The sequence below is a fragment of the Notamacropus eugenii genome, chromosome 4, assembly GCF_028372415.1.
Source record: "Notamacropus eugenii isolate mMacEug1 chromosome 4, mMacEug1.pri_v2, whole genome shotgun sequence".
Taxonomy (NCBI): domain Eukaryota; kingdom Metazoa; phylum Chordata; class Mammalia; order Diprotodontia; family Macropodidae; genus Notamacropus; species Notamacropus eugenii.
The window spans coordinates 94,413,994-94,431,815 of NC_092875.1; positions in this window are offsets into that span (position 1 = coordinate 94,413,994).

Consider the following 17,822-nt stretch of genomic DNA (forward strand, 5'->3'; position numbering starts at 1 on the left):
AATTTATATTTGACCCTACCCTATCATCCCCTCAGGCTATCATCTGATATCTCTCTTCCCTTTCACAACCAAACTCCCAGAGGAAAAAAAATCCATCTATCTACAGATATTGACTCTACATCTCCTCCCACTCACATCTCTACAGTTTATCTGCTTTCCAAACTCACTATTCAATTGAAATACTCATTTCAAGGCTACCAATGATCATTTGGTCCTGTGACTTTTGTTTCAGACTTCATCCTTTTTGACCTCCCAGCAACATCTGACGCTGTTAACCACCCCTTGTTCCTTGGAACCTCCCCCTTCCTTAGGTTCTCGTGACACAGCTCTCCTGATTCTCACCTTACCCCTCTGGCCCCTTTTTCTCAGTTTCTTTTGCTGGATTATCACCTGTGTTTTATCCCTAAACCTGGATCGTACCCAATGTTCTATCCTAATGTCCCTCTGCCATCTCAGTGATCCCATCAGTTCCTGTGAATTTAATTGTCTTCTCTTTGTAATGACCCCCAACCTTGCAACTAGGTAGTAGAATGGTTAGTGTGCTGAGCCTGGAGTCAGGAACACCTGAGCTCCAATTCAGCTTCAGATACTTTCTAACTCTATAACCCTGAGCAAATCCCCTAAACTCTATTTGCCTCAGTTTCCTCAATTAAAAAATGACGGTAATAATAGCACTTACCTCCTAGAGTTGTTATGAGGATCAAATGAGATAATATTTGTAAAGTGCTTAGTACAGACCTGGGCATATAGTAAGTACTTAAGAAATACTTGTTTTCTTCCTTTGACACAAATCTTCACTCTACTGAAATAACTCCAAATGATTGGTGAAATCTTAATTTCCAGATCCAGTGGTCTTTTCTCAGTACTCATTCCTTTTGAGCTTTTTGGAACATTTGAATCTGTAGACCACTGCTCCTCCTAGATACTTTTTCCTCTTTGGGTTTTTGTGACACTATTCTCTCTCCTTCTCTCTCTCTCTCTCTCTCTCTCTCTCTCTCTCTCTCTCTCTCTCTCACTCTCACCTCTCCCTCTTGGTTTTCCTTTTACCTGTCTGACCCCTTCTCAATCTCCTTTGTTACATCATCATCCATATCCCACTCTCTATCTGTGAGTATATCCTAAGCCCTTTCCTCTTCTTTCTCTACACTCTCTTAATGAGTTCTATTAAATCTTTATTGGATGACTCAGATCTATAGATCTCAGTTTAATCTCTGCCTTGACAGCTTGTCTGACATCACTACTATCAAACATCATGCTGAACATTCTGTAGGCATCTCAAACTTGACATGTCCAAAGGTGAACATATTCATTATCTTTCCCCTCAAGCCCACGCGCTCTTTCAAACTTCCCAGTTTCTATCAAGAGCATCACCCTCCACCCTTCCCAGGTTCACAAGCTCAGAATCATCTTTGATTTTTTCACTCCTCCTCACCTAACATATTCATTCAATTGTCAAGTCTTACTCATTCTTCCTCTACCATATGTTTCCCATCTGCTCACTTCTCTGTACTTATACAACTACCAGTCTAGTTGCAGTCTTTATAACCTCTGGCCTAAGTTTTTGCCATGGCTATTCCTTGAACCTCTGCCTTTCTCTCCTGCTACCATGTCTTTGAACAGAATATCATGCCTGTTGTCCCCTCTTCCCTCATCTCTGTCTCTCAAAACCATTGGCTTCCTTCAAGGCTCATCCTATTTGCCACTCTTCCTTGGAAGCCTTTCCCTAATAGCTCTGGTTATAAGCACTTTCTCCTGCCTCAAAAAATTATGTATAGACATATTTGATTACATGCATGTCCTCCCATTAGAATGTAAACTCCTGACCCACAACCCACAGATCGGCTACAGGGGAGCAACTCACGGTGAATTCTGCACCCAGAGGCCACGGAATATTGGAGGGAGGGAGATTTCTGTTCCGGAGAGACCTGCAAACCTCTCGCAGGGGGTCCTTCGCGGTGCGGACTGGGCACCGGGACTGGGAGCAGAGGGCAGCCCTGCAGCGGCCGCGGCACCGAGAGGAAAAGATCCAAGCGGGCTTCGGGGACGGGATCTCCAGCGGCCACGCGGGTCCCTCCACCCACAGAGGGACCTTCAAACCTCTCGCAAAAGGTCCGTTGCGCTGCAGACGCGGAGCCCAGCCCAGCCCAGACCTGCTGCAGCCACAGCACCAAGAGAAACAGACCCGAGCAGGCTTCAGGGACGGGATCTCCAGCGGCCGCACAAGTCCCTCCACCCACAGGTGATGGGGGGTCGGTGACAGAGTCTCTTTGGCGGGTTGAGAGGGGAGTGGGGTGCCCCCATGATTCGGGCCCCCCCGGGAGGTAGAAGCTGAGAGGCGGTTGCAGACAGGGGCTCCCCAAGCGGGCGGGAGCCTGGATCCATTGTGGAAGGTCTGTGCATAAACCCTCTGAGGGAACTGAGCCTGAGAGGCGGCCCTGCCCCTGACCACCTGAACTTAATTCTCACACTGAATAGCAGCCCTGCCCCCGCCAAAAGCCCTAAGGCGGGAAGCAGCATTTGAATCTCAGTCCCCAAACGCTGGCTGGGAGGACCAGGAGGCGAGGTGGGTGTGAGGAGAATATTCAGAGGTCAAGTCACTGGCTGGGGAGAATGCCCAGAAAAGGGAAAAGAAATAAAACTATTGAAGGCTACTTTCTTGGAGAACAGACATTTCCTCCCTTCCTTTCTGATGAGGAAGAACAATGCTTACCATCAGGCAAAGACACAGAAATCAAGGCTTCTGTGTCTCAGCCCACCCAATGGGCTCAGGCCATGGAAGAGCTCAAAAAGAATTTTGAAAATCAAGTTAGAGAGGTGGAGGAAAAACTGGGAAGAGAAATGAGAGAGATGAAAAAAAAGCATGAAAAGCAGATCAGCTCCCTGCTAAAGGAGAACCAAAAAAACGTTGAAGAAATTAACACCTTGAAAACTAGCCTAACTCAATTGGCAAAAGAGGTTCAAAAAGCCAATGAGGAGTAGAATGCTTTCAAAAGCAGAATTAGCCAAATGGAAAAGGAGATTCAAAAGCTCACTGAAGAAAATAGTTCTTTCAAAACTAGAATGGCACAGATGGATGCTAAGGACTTTGTGAGAAAGCAAGATATCACAGAACATAGCGAGAAGATTGGAAAAATGGAAGATAATGTGAAATATCTCATTGGATAAACAACTGACCTGGAAAATAGATTCAGGAGAGACAATGTAAAAATTTTGGGACTACCTGAAAACCATGATCAAAAGAAGAGCCTAGACATCATCTTCCATGAAATTATCAAGGAAAACTGCCCTGAGATTCTAGAACCAGAGGGCAAAATAAATATTCAAGGAATCCACAGAACACCACCTGAAAGAGATCCAAAAAGAGAAACTCCTAGGAACATTGTGGCCAAATTCCAGAATTCCCAGGTGAAGGAGAAAATATTGCAAGCAGCTAGAAAGAAACAATTCAAGTATTGTGGAAATACAATCAGGATAACACAAGATCTAGCAGCCTCTTCATTAAGGGATCGAAGGGAATGGAATAGGATATTCCAGAAGTCAAAGGAACTAGGACTAAAACCAAGAATCACCTACCCAGCAAAACTGAGTATAATACTTCAGGAGAAAAAATGGTCTTTCAATGAAATAGAGGATTTTCAAATTTTCTTGATGAAAAGACCAGAGCTGAAAAGAAAATTTGACTTTCAAACACAAGAATGAAGAGAACCATGAAAAGGTGAACAGCAAAGAGAAGTCATAAGGGACTTACTAAAGTTGAACTGTTTACATTCCTACATGGAAAGACAATATTTGTAACTCTTGAAACATTTCAGTATCTGGGTACTGGGTGGGAGTATACACACACACATGCACACATGCACACATACATAGAGACAGAGTGCACAGAGTGAATTGAAGAGGATGGGATCATATCTTAAAAAAAAAAATGAAATCAAGCAGTGAGAGAGAAATATTGAGAGGAGAAAGGGAGAAATTGAATGGGGTTAATTATCTCTCATAAAAAAGGCAAGCAAAAGACTCATTAGTGGAGGGATAAAGAGGGGAGGCGAGAGAAAAACATGAGGTCTACTCTCATCACATTCCACTAAAGGAAAGAATAAAATGCACACTCATTTTGATAGGAAAACCTATCTCACAATACAGGAGAGTGGGGGACAAGGGCACAAGCAGGGTGGGGGGGATGATAGAGGGGAGGGCATGGGGAGGAGAATGCAATCTGAGGTCGACACTCACGGGGAGGGAAAGGATCATAAGAGAGTAGAAGTAATGGGGGACAGGATAGGATGGAGGGAAATATAGTTAGTCCTATACAACACAACTATTATGGAAATCATTTGCAAAACTACACAGATTTGGCCTCTATTGAATTGCTTGCTTCCCAAAGGGAAGGGGTTGAGAGGGAGGGAGGTAAAGAAGTTGGAACTCAAAGTGTTAGGATCAATTGTAATGTTCTTACCACTAGGAAATAAGAAATACAGGTTAAGGGGTAAAGAAAGCTATCTGGCCCTACAGGACAAAAGAGAAGACGGAGACAAGGGCAGAGAGGGATGATAGAAGAGAGAGCAGATTGGTCACAGGGGCAATTAGAATGCTTGGGTCTGCGGGGGGAGGGGATAAAAGGGGAGAAAATTTGTAACCCAAAATGTTGTGAAAATAAATGTTAAAAGTTAAATAAAAAAAAAAAAAAGAATGTAAACTCCTTGAGATTGGGATCTGTTTTCTATTATGACTTTCCGTCCCAGCACCTAGCATGATGGCTTGTCTCCTTTGTTTTCCCCAACCCCTGTGATTTCATGGTGTTTCTTGTGGGAAACTCCTATTGATACAGGTCAGCAACTTTTCTGCGACTTTTAGAGTGACGGGTGGTCTAGTAGTTAAAGTCCTGGGCTGGCAGGCAAGAAGATACAAGTTGGGATCCTTCCTTAGATACTCACTGGTTATGTGACCCTGGGCGTCAGTTTCCTCATATGTAAAATAGGAATTACAGTAGCACCTACCTCCCAGGGCTGTTATGAGGATCTAATAATAATATATGTAAAGTGCATTGTAAACAATAAGGCTATATAAATGCCAACTATTGTTATTATTACAGTTTGTTGTCTGGGGCATTAAAAGGTTAAATTACTTGTCCAGGGTCACAGAGTCACTATGTGTCAGAGAATGAACATGAACCCTGCTGTCTTCATGCATTATCCACTACTTCAGAATACCTTGACACCTTGCACTTAGTAGGTACTCTATCAGTTCTTGTTAGATGTGAATTGATTGGATAGCAACAAGGTTTTTATCTAATGCATGTGTTAAAATCATGAAAGAGTCTTTGAAAAATGTAGAAGATAATATTGTTCAATCCCTCCTTGATTTTGATATCAAACAAAGCCCCAAATGGGAAGACATATGTTCACCAAAAGGATTTACTACTGTAAAATGTCCAGATCAAAGATGGATTCCTTATAGATGCTAAGTCTATTGGATATTCCCAGTTTATAAGTGACATTGTGCTGTCAAGATTGAATAGAGCAGGGCATCCTAAACAAGATCCATAATCATTTAAAGAGTTTAGCCTGACTTGTTCAGTCATTTTAGTCATGTCCAGTTCTCCATGATCTCATTTGGGGCTTTTTATTAGCAGAGATACTAGAGTGGTTTGCCATTTCCTTCTCCAGCTCATTTTACAGGTGAGGAAATGGAGATAAACAGGGTTAAGTGACTTGCTCAGGGTCACACAGTTAGTCAGAGTCTGAGGCCAGATTTGAACTTACAAAGAGGAGTCTTCCTGATTCTACATCCAGTACTCTAGCCACTGTGCCACCTAGTAGCTCTTAAGTCTAACTACCCACATACAAAAAAACTAAATGAATAAGGAATGCATATTGTTCAGATTAGGGATATAGTTAGATAGACAACTTATAAGACTCATCCTTGGGTTTACATATATATATTATATATATATTTATATGAGTGTGTGTATATATATATGTGTGTACATATATGCATACACATACATACTTAAATACATTTTTTTTTGAACAGACACTAGACAATAAGGTGGACCCAAAATTTAATAGGAAGGTGAAGGCAGGCTACATTGCATAAGGAAGATGTGCATTTCCTTTAATGTTCCCTTGCTTCTTCCTGAAACAAAGTTTCACCTTTTAAAGACAAATATTCCTCCAGTTAAAATAGATAGCTATGAATCATAGAATATCATTAAATTAAAGCTAAGGGTCATTCAAAGAGCAATGGGGAATCTCACTAGGGGTTTGAACAATATATTACAAAGAATTATGTAAGAGAAGCCATGTAAAGGATATCATCAGAATAGTGTCAGTCATTTAGTCAAAAAGCATTTAGTAAGGACCTACTATGTGCCAAGAGATGGCTCCAGAAGACAGAGTGAGGCTGGTGACTTCTAAAGTCCAATTCACTTGCAAGTCATGATATTACCTTGCTGGTGCCATGGTCGTCTTCAAGAACGAAGCACAAACAACAGCTATGTGGCAAGCACTGTGCAAAGAAAGGTAAAGATGTTCTCTGCTCTCAAGAAGCAGTCTAATTGGGAAAGAAAATGGCCCATCCCATAGCCAGAACAAGGGATAACTGATGGAAAACCCATATGCTCTTTTGGTTTTCACACCATGTCGAACTATCTAGAGGAAGACCTCCCTGTTATATTACACAGATGTCCTATGATGAATTTATAGGAGCAGATGGAGAGGAGACACATGAAAGAGGTGTGGATGAGGTTATGATCCATGCTTCTGGAGGAAATGCCCACACTAAGGAGCTCACGAATCCATCGAAAGATATTGATATTGATATTTAGCTATTTGTATTCGTTGTTTGTCCCTTGCGGAAGGGAATGTTAAGGAGCGTAATGTAGGAAGAACATCAGAAGCCTGTCATGTTATCAGGAGACTTCCTGGTTAATGGAGAAGTGAATAAGGATTGTAGAACCAGTAAATGAGCTTGATCCAACTTGCCCCATATGGCTGAATCCCCAGATCACCTTGAGGTTATTGTAAAAAAGGAGACATCATTCTTGTCTAGAGCCAAAAGGGGGCTAGATGTTCTTGGCCAAGAGAGAATCATGGAGGATTATGCAGGCCTGGAGACCTCTAGTTAAGGATTAGTTTATAAAGATTAGGTGCCACTCAGTCTGGGACTGGGTGTATTTCTTTTAGTTACACTCCTAATGACCTTTCCCTGGTATATTATTTCTGAATTTGTATATTCTTTTCTCCTTTATAAATAAACCTCAGAAAATGAACTCTTGTCTTTTGGAGGATGAGGGGAAAAGGGGGCAGGAGGAACATAGAGTACTCAGAGAAAATGGTAGCAGCTGAGAATCAGGGGAAAAGAATGAGGAATGAAATATGGCAACTTTCTGACTCTAGGTAGCCAGGTAGGTCAGGGGTCTCCGTGTCTACTGTTGGGTTTGGGAAAATTTGGAAAGTAGTGAAAGATGAAAAACGCTCTGATGGAACCATCTGGTGCTCTACTGAAGGGGGCTCCAGGCTGACAGCACCTAAAGTCTGTAGTTGGATCCTGTATATTTAGAGAGACTACATTGTTTAGTGAAAATAATGCTTGACCTGGAGTCAAGAGATATGGATTTGAAACTTAGCTCTAATATTTCACTTAGAAATGATGGGGCAAGCCACTTAATCACTCTGTGCCTCCGTTTCTTCATTTGTAAAATGATGGAGTTGGACTAGATGGTCTCCAAGATTTTAAGATGAGCAGCACTATGTGGTAGATAGCCCTGAAGCTGGAGTCAGGAAGACCTATGTTCAAATCCCACCTCAGACACTTACTAGCTGTGTGACTGTGAGCAAGTCACTGCAACTTTCTGTGCTTTAGCTAACTCATCTGTAAAATGAGGGGTTGGACTATGGCCTCTAGGATACCTTCTGGCTCTAAATTTATGAGCTCATGATTCTGTAAGCTTATATTTCCAAGGGGTTATTGTATGTAAAGTGTTTTACAGACACTGCTAGGTGTTTTGTGAATGCATTGCTTAACTTCAAGTCAGAAAGGGATCAAACCCTGCCTCAATCACTGACTGTGATCATAGGTAACTCACTAAATCAACTCAGCCTCAGTTTTCTCATCCTTAAAATGGGGATGATAATAGCACCTATCTAAAAAGGATAGTGGCAGCTAGGTGGTGCAGTGGAAAATCCCAAATGGGGTCACCACAAGTCAGATACAACTGAAAATGATGGAGCCACAACAAAAATTGTATGATCCTAGAATCAAACCTTCCAGACAAAGAAAAGAGATTTCCTGGGCAATGGCAACTTTTGTGGGGACTAGGAGGATTGTCTCATGGGTAATCCCAAATTTTGGTTTTTTCAGACTTCAGAATTTCCAAGTTCAACTTCAGAGACTGAAGCTTTTAGAGAGAGAGAAGGGAATTTCTTGCTCACAGCATGCTTTTTGGAGAAAACAATGGGTCATCCCCCTAATTCCTAAGCAACAGCTATAAGGAAAATGAGGTCAATGAGTTATTCAAACAATACAGGTCTGATGGGAAAGGGATTTCTTGTTCAGCAGTCCCCAAAATATGCTTATCTGACAGGGGTGGAGGGGAGCAGTCTAAACAATAGGGAGATATTATGGGCTATTTGCAAACTTCATGTGTTTTCTGAAGCTGGTTTGAGGTTCCTGTGAGTCTTTTATATTTTTGGCATTTTATGTGGGGTAGTGTGTCCTGTACTTAATATGCATTTGATACCTTAAGTGCTTGTATAGGATTACTACCTCTGGGGAAACTTAAAATGAGCTATATCATGAAACGTACAAGATTTTCCTTGAAGTAACTACAGATGTGGTGACATAATGACAATATCCTCATTGGGTCAGTTCCCAGAACTGGACCTAATCTTTGATAGCCTTCACCTGGGGGCTGAGAATTTATTTTCTTAATGCTTTCATAACAGGATTTTACTATAAGTAGTTTCTTTTATAATCTTACCAATTTCATTTTACGCCTTCAAAATTACGATTCTGAGAAGGGGTCCACAGGCTTCATCAGACTGACAATGGGTCCAGGACCCCCAAAAATGTTTAGAATCCTGTATTAGGATATACTGCCTCCCACAAAATAAAAATGTATTTGATTTGACTGTTAATGGGAGATGAAAATCTTCCATCTCTTTACGGATAAATTAGGATTCTTTAGGAAGTTGTGGGTCACTGATTATATCATGAAGAGGTACAGATGAAACCGACAGATAAATACCTTTGGAGTATACCAGGACCTTCCTGCTAAAGTATCATATTGAAGGGAGTAGCCTGGTGGGCAAGTAGAAGTTTAGGTTACAGCCTTTGTGGTAGTGACACCAAGAATTAGAGTTGTTCTCCTATTAATGCATTCCTTCTGAAGGCCTCTATTTTGAGAATGGACCCGGAACAGTCATGCTTTATTTCCCTCTTATCTATATTTCTTATTGTCTCTTTACTTTGTGCCATCATGACTTACCTGCCTTCCAACCTGTAATGTCCCCCTACCATGCCAGCCCCCTTCTCCCGGTGGTGAATTTCTTCTAGACCAATATGATGAGGTGGGATTGGATGGTCTCCAAGATCCCTTCTACCTGTGATTCCATATGAGAGTAGATGATTTTCTGAGCAACGTCACCAGAACATACCCCAAAGACAGAATATGAGGCAAGGTCTTTATCTACTTCCACCTTCTTCTCTCCCCCATTCTGGGGTTCATCTCAATGAGAGTAATACCTATGAGTGTAATGCCTATGAATGGACCCTAATCTGTACCTAGTAGTGCTTTCTTCACTACACTGAGACTTTGCACATGGATTATCCTATTTTTATTTCATTTCCATTTTAAACTGTAATTTTTCAAATAAATCAGTTATATAAACACATTTCACATATACAAAAAATACCAAAAATCTAGGCCACTCAAAATTAATATCTTACCATTGCAAGCACTCAGTGTTGTTCTAAAGAAACTGAAGATCTGATCTGAAATTTTGAGTTTGTTTTTTTTTTAATATTTACCATTCAGGCTTTCTTTTCCCCTAGTATTTTGAACTAAAAGTTCATCCATCAGCCCATGGGTAAACAATCTAAGTTGTGTAAGTTGTGAATACTTGTATAATTTAATATCCTCCATGAAAACGTTATCCAACAAAAGTCTAATAAACACTGACAGAAATTTTTTAATAATTAAAAGAGAGAGAGAGAAATGCAGCAAAAAATCCTTACACCCAAACCGTGTCACAGAGAAGAGAAAAAGAAAACTGAAAAGGATGTTGGAACATAAAATGTCAGCAGTGGAAGAAACTTTAGAACATAAAAAGTCTGAGCTGAAACAATTTATAGATCACTAAGTCTAACACCCTTGTTTTATAGGTGAGGTTCAGGGAAGGAAAGGAATTTGCCTAAGGTCACACAGTGAATTAGCAGCAGAAAAGCCTAGAACAATGTGGAACTCTTCTCATAATTTTACTCATAGTCTGTCTCTGTCCACATGTTCGTCTCAACTTCCCCCCTCCTTCTTGGGTTCAGAGGTGAGTCCTCTCCTTTCCTGTCTCACACTTCCTGCTACTGAGGAAACAGCTTCCCTGTCAAGGATGAGCTCATTCCTCTGCTGATGTCGGGGTGGGCCTCTTTCAGTTTCCTCATTCATGATGAGCTATTGGTGATGACAGCCCCAAAACCAGAACAGAGCCTGATCTGGACAGCTCTTACTTAGACTGGTTTAGATAAACCACACAGGAAGGATTAAGGAAATGTCTGGGTGTGGTATAGGTGAAAAATAAAATGTCTTGGTGGTCAGAGACCTGAGTTTGAATCCCAGCTCTGTCACTGAGGATCAGAGCTTTAGAGCTGGAAGGGATTTAAGAGCTCAAGAGATGGAGCCAGCTCAAAACAACTCTTGAGAGTTGTTAAAGACTGTTCTCCTTTACAGAAATTCCCATTACATACATTTGACTTTACTTAAAGAATTCTGAAAAAAATCCAAATGAAGATTGTGAATGAGGATGTGATTGAACAGCTAGCCACAAAGATTGCAGAAGAAGAAAGGGAAGCTTCAGAATCTGAGGTCAAACCAAAAAAGATTCACAAGAAAACAACTAGTGAAAGCATTTCATCATTCGGATGGATTTCTTTCTTGTATTGAAAATACATCAAGATTTTTAAAAGTTCAAAGACTAGTTGAGGATAATACTGCTTGCTATCATCAGATATACAAGGAAAAGAGATAGTCACTGTCCAAACATCTCTCAATAGTTTCATTTAAAGAAAGTTGCACAGCCTACCACTAGTGATAAAGCTAGGGGCTACAGGTGGGGAAGGGTTAACACCACACATCACATATTAACTTTACTGTACAGTACCATGCATACTTTATTATTAACTATACCTATCATTTTATAATTCTGTTTTTCATGGTGCATTATCTGGTAAGTCTGCATTTTAGTACCTTTTATGACTTGTATAAAAGTATTCTTTTGTGTATGCCTTTGTTACATTGGCTATGTGAAGTGGGTGGATAGTGGTATATTTGCATTACATAAAAGTCACTTAATGTAGAAGTCCACTTATATAAAGTGAGAACTGATTGCAGTTAAATTTTCACTGTGAGTGTTTATACCTCAGAAATTACTACAAATCAGGACTTTATGTATTTCTTTTGTAGTCTTCAGAAAGTGATGAAAAAATATTAATAATGCAGTTTAAACTTAAAAGTGTGTCCTGTGGACATTTTCCTGAGATCCAGTTTGTTAAATGGTTACCATCACACTCCTGTCAAAGCCCTCATTTTCCAAATAAGGAAACTCAAACCTGTAGTAAATAATGGCCTCATCCAAGGTCATACAACCAGGAAGTAGCAGACCAAGATTTGAAACCCAGGTCCTGGGACTTAAAATCCAGCATTTTTTCTTTGTACACACTACCTCCTACTGCCTGTATGACTTGGGCCAAGTCACTTTCAATTTCTGGTTTCAGTTTCCTCATGTATAAAATCAATCAGTAAATATATATGTCAAGAATTGTTGTTCAGTCATTTCAGACTTTCTTGGAAAAGATAATTCAGTGGTTTGCCATTTCCTTCTCCAGCTCAGAAAACAGATGAGGAAACTAAGGCAAACAGGGTTAAGTGACTTGCCCAGGGTCACTTAGGTACAAAGTGTCTGAGGCCAGAATTGAATTCAGGAAGATGAGTCTTTCTGACTTTAGGCCTGGCACTCTGTCCATTGTACCACCTAGCTGCCCTACACTATACGCCCAAACATTTCCATATGAAGGGGTTGACTATGTTTGGTAATACATAAGGTCCCCTCTGGCTGTAAATTCTACGATCCTAGATGAGCCCTGTTGGGGGAGGGCATCTGGTTGAACACTGCTTGATTTCAGAACATCCTGATCATCAATGATTACCTTAGTAATGGAGTTCAACAGCTGACCCTACTAACGGGATCAAACTCTTCCTCCTCAGTTTAGGGAATTAATTTTCTTTATAGCCTGGAAGTCCCATTCCTGTGGGTTAGAAACATCAGGCTAACACCTTACACCCTGTATTCAATAACCTGGTTCAGATACAGAAGGAACACTAGGCTATAGGTAGAATACCTGGGTTCTGGTTCCATATCTGCCACTGATTTGCTGTGTGACCTTAAATAAGTCACTTTTCCTTGCTGGTTGACATAGAACACAATCCCTAAGGTCACTTCCAGATAGTTAATTACCCACATACAAGATTTATGGGCTGATGGTCTAACTCAATGCTCATCCAACTGCATCTCACAGCCAGGGCAAGTGTCATTCTTCATTGATTTTCATTTTCCCTGCATGGCTCATTAGGTCTATCTCTTTTGAGAACCTATGCATCTCATTTTGAAGACCCTGAGGTATTCTGGGACTTGATGCAATAAACATAATGCCATTTCAAATAAAGATCTTTGGAGGATTTCACTGTCTCTCAGGAATGCTTTCTCCACATGGATCCTATCAGGATATTCTCCATGACTGTGGCAAATGCTTTTGGTGAGGACAGGTCTCCTAAATAACGCATATTTATTGGCAATCACACCCCTTTCTTTTAAAGAGGACCACAATGGATTACAAGGGATACATGATTGACTAGACATGTGACTGTGAACTTCCCAACTCTTAGCAGAGAGAAAAAAAAAGAAAAAGTAAAGAAAAAGATTTCTAATCACTCCCCTGCTCACTAAAAGAGAAGCTTTCCATTCATCTATGACCTTAAAGAAGTTGGGGCCTCTTAGACTCACTTATTGCTCTATCTTTTGGCAAATGAAGAACCCAGGACAGATATTCAGTTCAGATTGATGTTGCTTTGTGGGCAATCAGAAAAACAAGCAAGCAAGCAAGGCTCTCGAGCCAGGTGACAAATAATATAGAGGACAATATGTTTTCTTCAGTCCTCACAAACTCTCAAATCTCTCCAAAATAGGAATTATGTGCAAGACGTAAAGCAATTTCAGTGGTCTCCACAATGTAGTACACTAAGAGCCCAAATGAGGTAAAAAACCAATGAACTAACAATAGAGAAGGCTAATAATCTCTAACTCCAAATGTACTGTTAGCCTACCTCCTCCCCTGCCACCTACCATGCTCCTGCAGCAGAGTTACATGAGTGAGCTTGCAACAGAACTCCCCTATCCCAGTGCCATGGAAATGCATACATCAGAAGCTTGTTCAGACCAGGACAACAGAACACTAGCACTTTGTGCCACAACAAAGTTCAGCCAGGGAACTGAGGAACAAAGCGAACTATTGCAATAGCCTCCTGGTGAGTCTATCTGCCTCAGCTGTCTTCCCAATCCATCCCCCATTCAGCCACAGAAGTGTAGCTATGTGGCTCTCCACTGAACCTGAGGGAAACAAGCCAGTCGCCACTTATGGCCAGTTCTCTCCCCCCATAAGTCACTTGAGGAAGAGACAGATTGACCTGCCATGAATTTCTCAGTGTGGTAGGAGGCTTTATGATCTAGCCCCAAGATAAACTACTGTCAGAGGGGAAGGTGTCAGAAAATGAGCAACAGGAAAAAAAAAAGACTGAAATTGACAAAAATATCAGGTGAAAAAACATTCAATTAAAGACTGAGCATAAGTGGACAAACTAATAGTGAAAATATTTACAGAAAGGAATATGGATTCCAGGTTAGATATGTTTTAAAGTCCAGGCATTTATAAATTAATATTACAGGAAATGCATAATGGAAATGAATCAACATCTGATGAGACAAAGGATCCTATGGATTCCTGAGAAAGTGTGTTAACACAGCAGAATGTTACTTCATAGTTTAAAAAAGAAATAAGAATTATGAACTTAAAATTTATGGCCTGCACAGCAGAAATAATTGGTAGAACAGAAAAATTTGGATTCATTGCAGCAAATCCCTCCAAAGAAACAGAAGAGAGAATAATTGATTGGGAATGTAAATACATGGAAATGAAGAATGATCTAGAAGCACAGAAGAAAAAGCATTAACGTCAAAAGAAAGCATGATCTCCATATACATGCAAAATATATTCATGTTGAAGTTAGGATTACAAGAAAGAAAATAAACACAAATAAGACCAAGCATCCCAGAAGTCCTTGCTGATGTTCCAACTACTAGTAGTAGTCGAGGTATTAGAGTTTAACACTGTATTAAGACTTTTGGGCCACCCTATGTGTATATTAGAAGTACCTAAATGGGGGAAGGTTTTTCTACACCCTCATCCACATAGCTAGGGTTGTAAAGATATCAAGGAGAGCAAAGTTTGGGGAATCGCATGATCCTACTTCCCCATATAACATTTCATACACTATCTGACTTATTAGGGATCAAAAATGGTAGTTGCACTGTAAATAAAGGGGAAAATAAATTGCTATAAAAATGCTGTTCCACTTTTCCTTCTTTTTCTACCTTCCTCTAAGTTTCCTTAATAAATATTTAATTGAGCTCTCTTACGATCTCTACAGACTTCCCCCCCCCATCCTTTCTCATTGTTCAGTGAGGTGATACTGCTCATAATATTCCACTGCCCCTTTCCATAATGTCATGAAGAGCATATTCTAATTTGATATCTGCAAAATCCCTCTGCTTAGCAAAGACACCAAGTGTTTGCAGGCTGCTGTAACTTCTGAGTTCTGGGTATAATAAACCCTAGGGATACTAAGAAAGACGAAACTAGTCTCTGTCCTCAAGAAAATAATTAGGTAGTTATAAGATATATACAGAGTAGAGGGGGAGTAATTTCAAAAGGCAAGGACCTAGCAGCTGGGAGGATCAGGAAAGACCTCCAAGACGGGAGTGTTACCTCGACAATTTGTTTCCAAGTTCAAATAAGATAATGTATGGACAGTGCTTTGAAAAGTTTAAGGTACTGTGTGAATTGCTATTGGAATTATTACTGTCATTCTTGACATTGCAGTTACCAAGTATTGGTTTTTGATTTGTTTTGGAGGATCTTACAAAGTCCTTTGTAGGATTTTTCTGTCTCTTCACCCTCAACAGATACCAGTCCATAAACCACATTGTCATCACACATCTTTTCCTTTATGCTTATTCTGAGTGCTACAAAGGGAAGTCTATGACAGTTGTTTCAACCACTATTATTTAATCCACATTGTTCAAATAAGGACACAAAGGCTCATAGAAATGAGCTGACTTGCCTAGGACCACAAAGATAATAAGTACCAGATTATCTATCCCAATGTGTCCCAATGTATACCATTCTGTCCACTTTCTCATGTTGGCTCTATGATGAATGAGGGCCATAGTGGTAATCAATGATGAGGAGGAGGGATACATAGGAGAGAGGAGAGTGTTTTGAGATTGGGATGAGTAAGATTGCTGAACACTTCAAGGAAAGGAACAGAGTCAGGGACAGGTGTGGAAGAGATAGGAGTAAAGACTGTGTCTTCACAGAGTCAAGGAGTCAATGTTCACCTTGCAACATCTTTCAAAAACATCCCCTGCTATCCTCTGACACTTCCACCTTTCTAGCGCAGGCCTTCATCACCTCACACCTGGACTATTGCAATAGCCTCCAGATGGGTCTTTCTGCATCAACTGTCTTCCCAATCCATCCCCCATTCAGCCACCGAAGTGATTTTTTCAAAAATACAGATCTGATTAGGTCAGTAATCTCCCTCAATTCAATAAACTCCAGCAGCTTCTTATTGTTTCCAAGATCACATATCAAATATTCTGTTTAGTATTCAAGCCCTTCATAACCCAGCACCCTTTTATCTTTCCAGTCTTCTTACACCTAATTCCCCACCAAGGACAAAGGTGATATTCTTCATTTTCCCAGAGTACAAAGTCTTTCAGCACTGAGTCCTTACATGACTCCATGGAAGTGTCTGTGACCTCAGATAAGCAGCAACACTCAATTTCTCACTTCCACAAATCCTATTATATAAGGAAAAGAGCCAAGTACATAAATGTACATATGTGAATGAAAATTTGATGTCTTGTTAATAAAATAAGTACAGACTATTAATGAGGAATATTAAAATTCCATATTTGTGTATTACAGGGCAAGCCTAAATAAGGCTTCATGCAGAAGGTTCAAGGATTAAAATGTAATGAACACTCAAGGACCATAAAATCTAATCTAAAGCCATTTTGCTAATTAACAATTCAAAGAACACAATTTAAAAGGATACAGAGGATATAAAATGCAACTCTACATTCATTAAGTCAGGAAAACTCAGGGAATTTACCTGAAGGTAGTCATACTATTGATAATAGAATGATTGATTATTAGAGTTGGGGCATCTTAAAAATCGTTTATTCTTCACTCTCCTCTCTACACTTTGCTGTTGGAGGTGGGGAAAGTCAAACTGAGAGACACTCAGAGGGTCAGAGTCAGATTCTCTCTCCTTACAGAGCAGAAAAGTGATGCTCTGGGGATTTCAGTAACTGGCCCAAGGACATAGTCTGCTACTGGGATGAGCTGGGATGAGTTGGCTTGCATCTTCCTTTAAGGCTGATCAACTGAGGCACAAGATAAGAGAATTAGAGATGGAAGAGACAATGGAAGCCATCTCTTCTTACCTCCACATTTTATATGTGAAGCAACAGTGACTTGCTTTAGGCTACAAATGAAATGGCAGAACTCAGGTCCTCTGACATCACATCTTCCTGTATCAACCTATATTTGGTGGTCATCTCCAGTTGTCCTGATCTATACCATGCCACTGAACCCAGATGACTCCAGAAGAGAAAGAGAGGCTTGGGATTTTGTACAGCCCTCCCTAACTTAAATCCAATTCACTCGAAAGTCATGGCATCACCTTCCTGGTGTCATGGTTCTCTTTGAGGATGAAGAATAAATAATAGTAACAACAACACCTCCCTCCCCACCATGTCTTCTTTGATCCCCCAACATTGGCCTCTTGTTGTTACATGGACTTTATCTCTCGCCCCTCAGCATTTTCTTTTTTTCCTTTTAATTAATTTATTTATTTTTAGTTTTCAACATTCATTTCCACAAGATTTTGAGTTCCAAATATTCTTCCCATCTCTCCCCTCCCCCACTCCATAACACTATGCATTCTGATTACCCTTTTCCCCAGTCTTCTCTCCTTTCTATCACACCCCTCCCTTCCCTTATCCTCATCTTCTCTCTTTTCTTGTAGGGCAAGATACATTTAATACCCCATTACCTGTATGTCTTATTTCCCAGTTGCATGCAAAAGCAATTCTCAGCATTCATTTCTTAAACTTTGAGTTCCCCCCACCCCACTTATCCCCTTCTCTACTTTCCTGTAGTGTAAGATAGATTTTCATACCAAATTGAGCATGCATATTATTCCCTTCTTA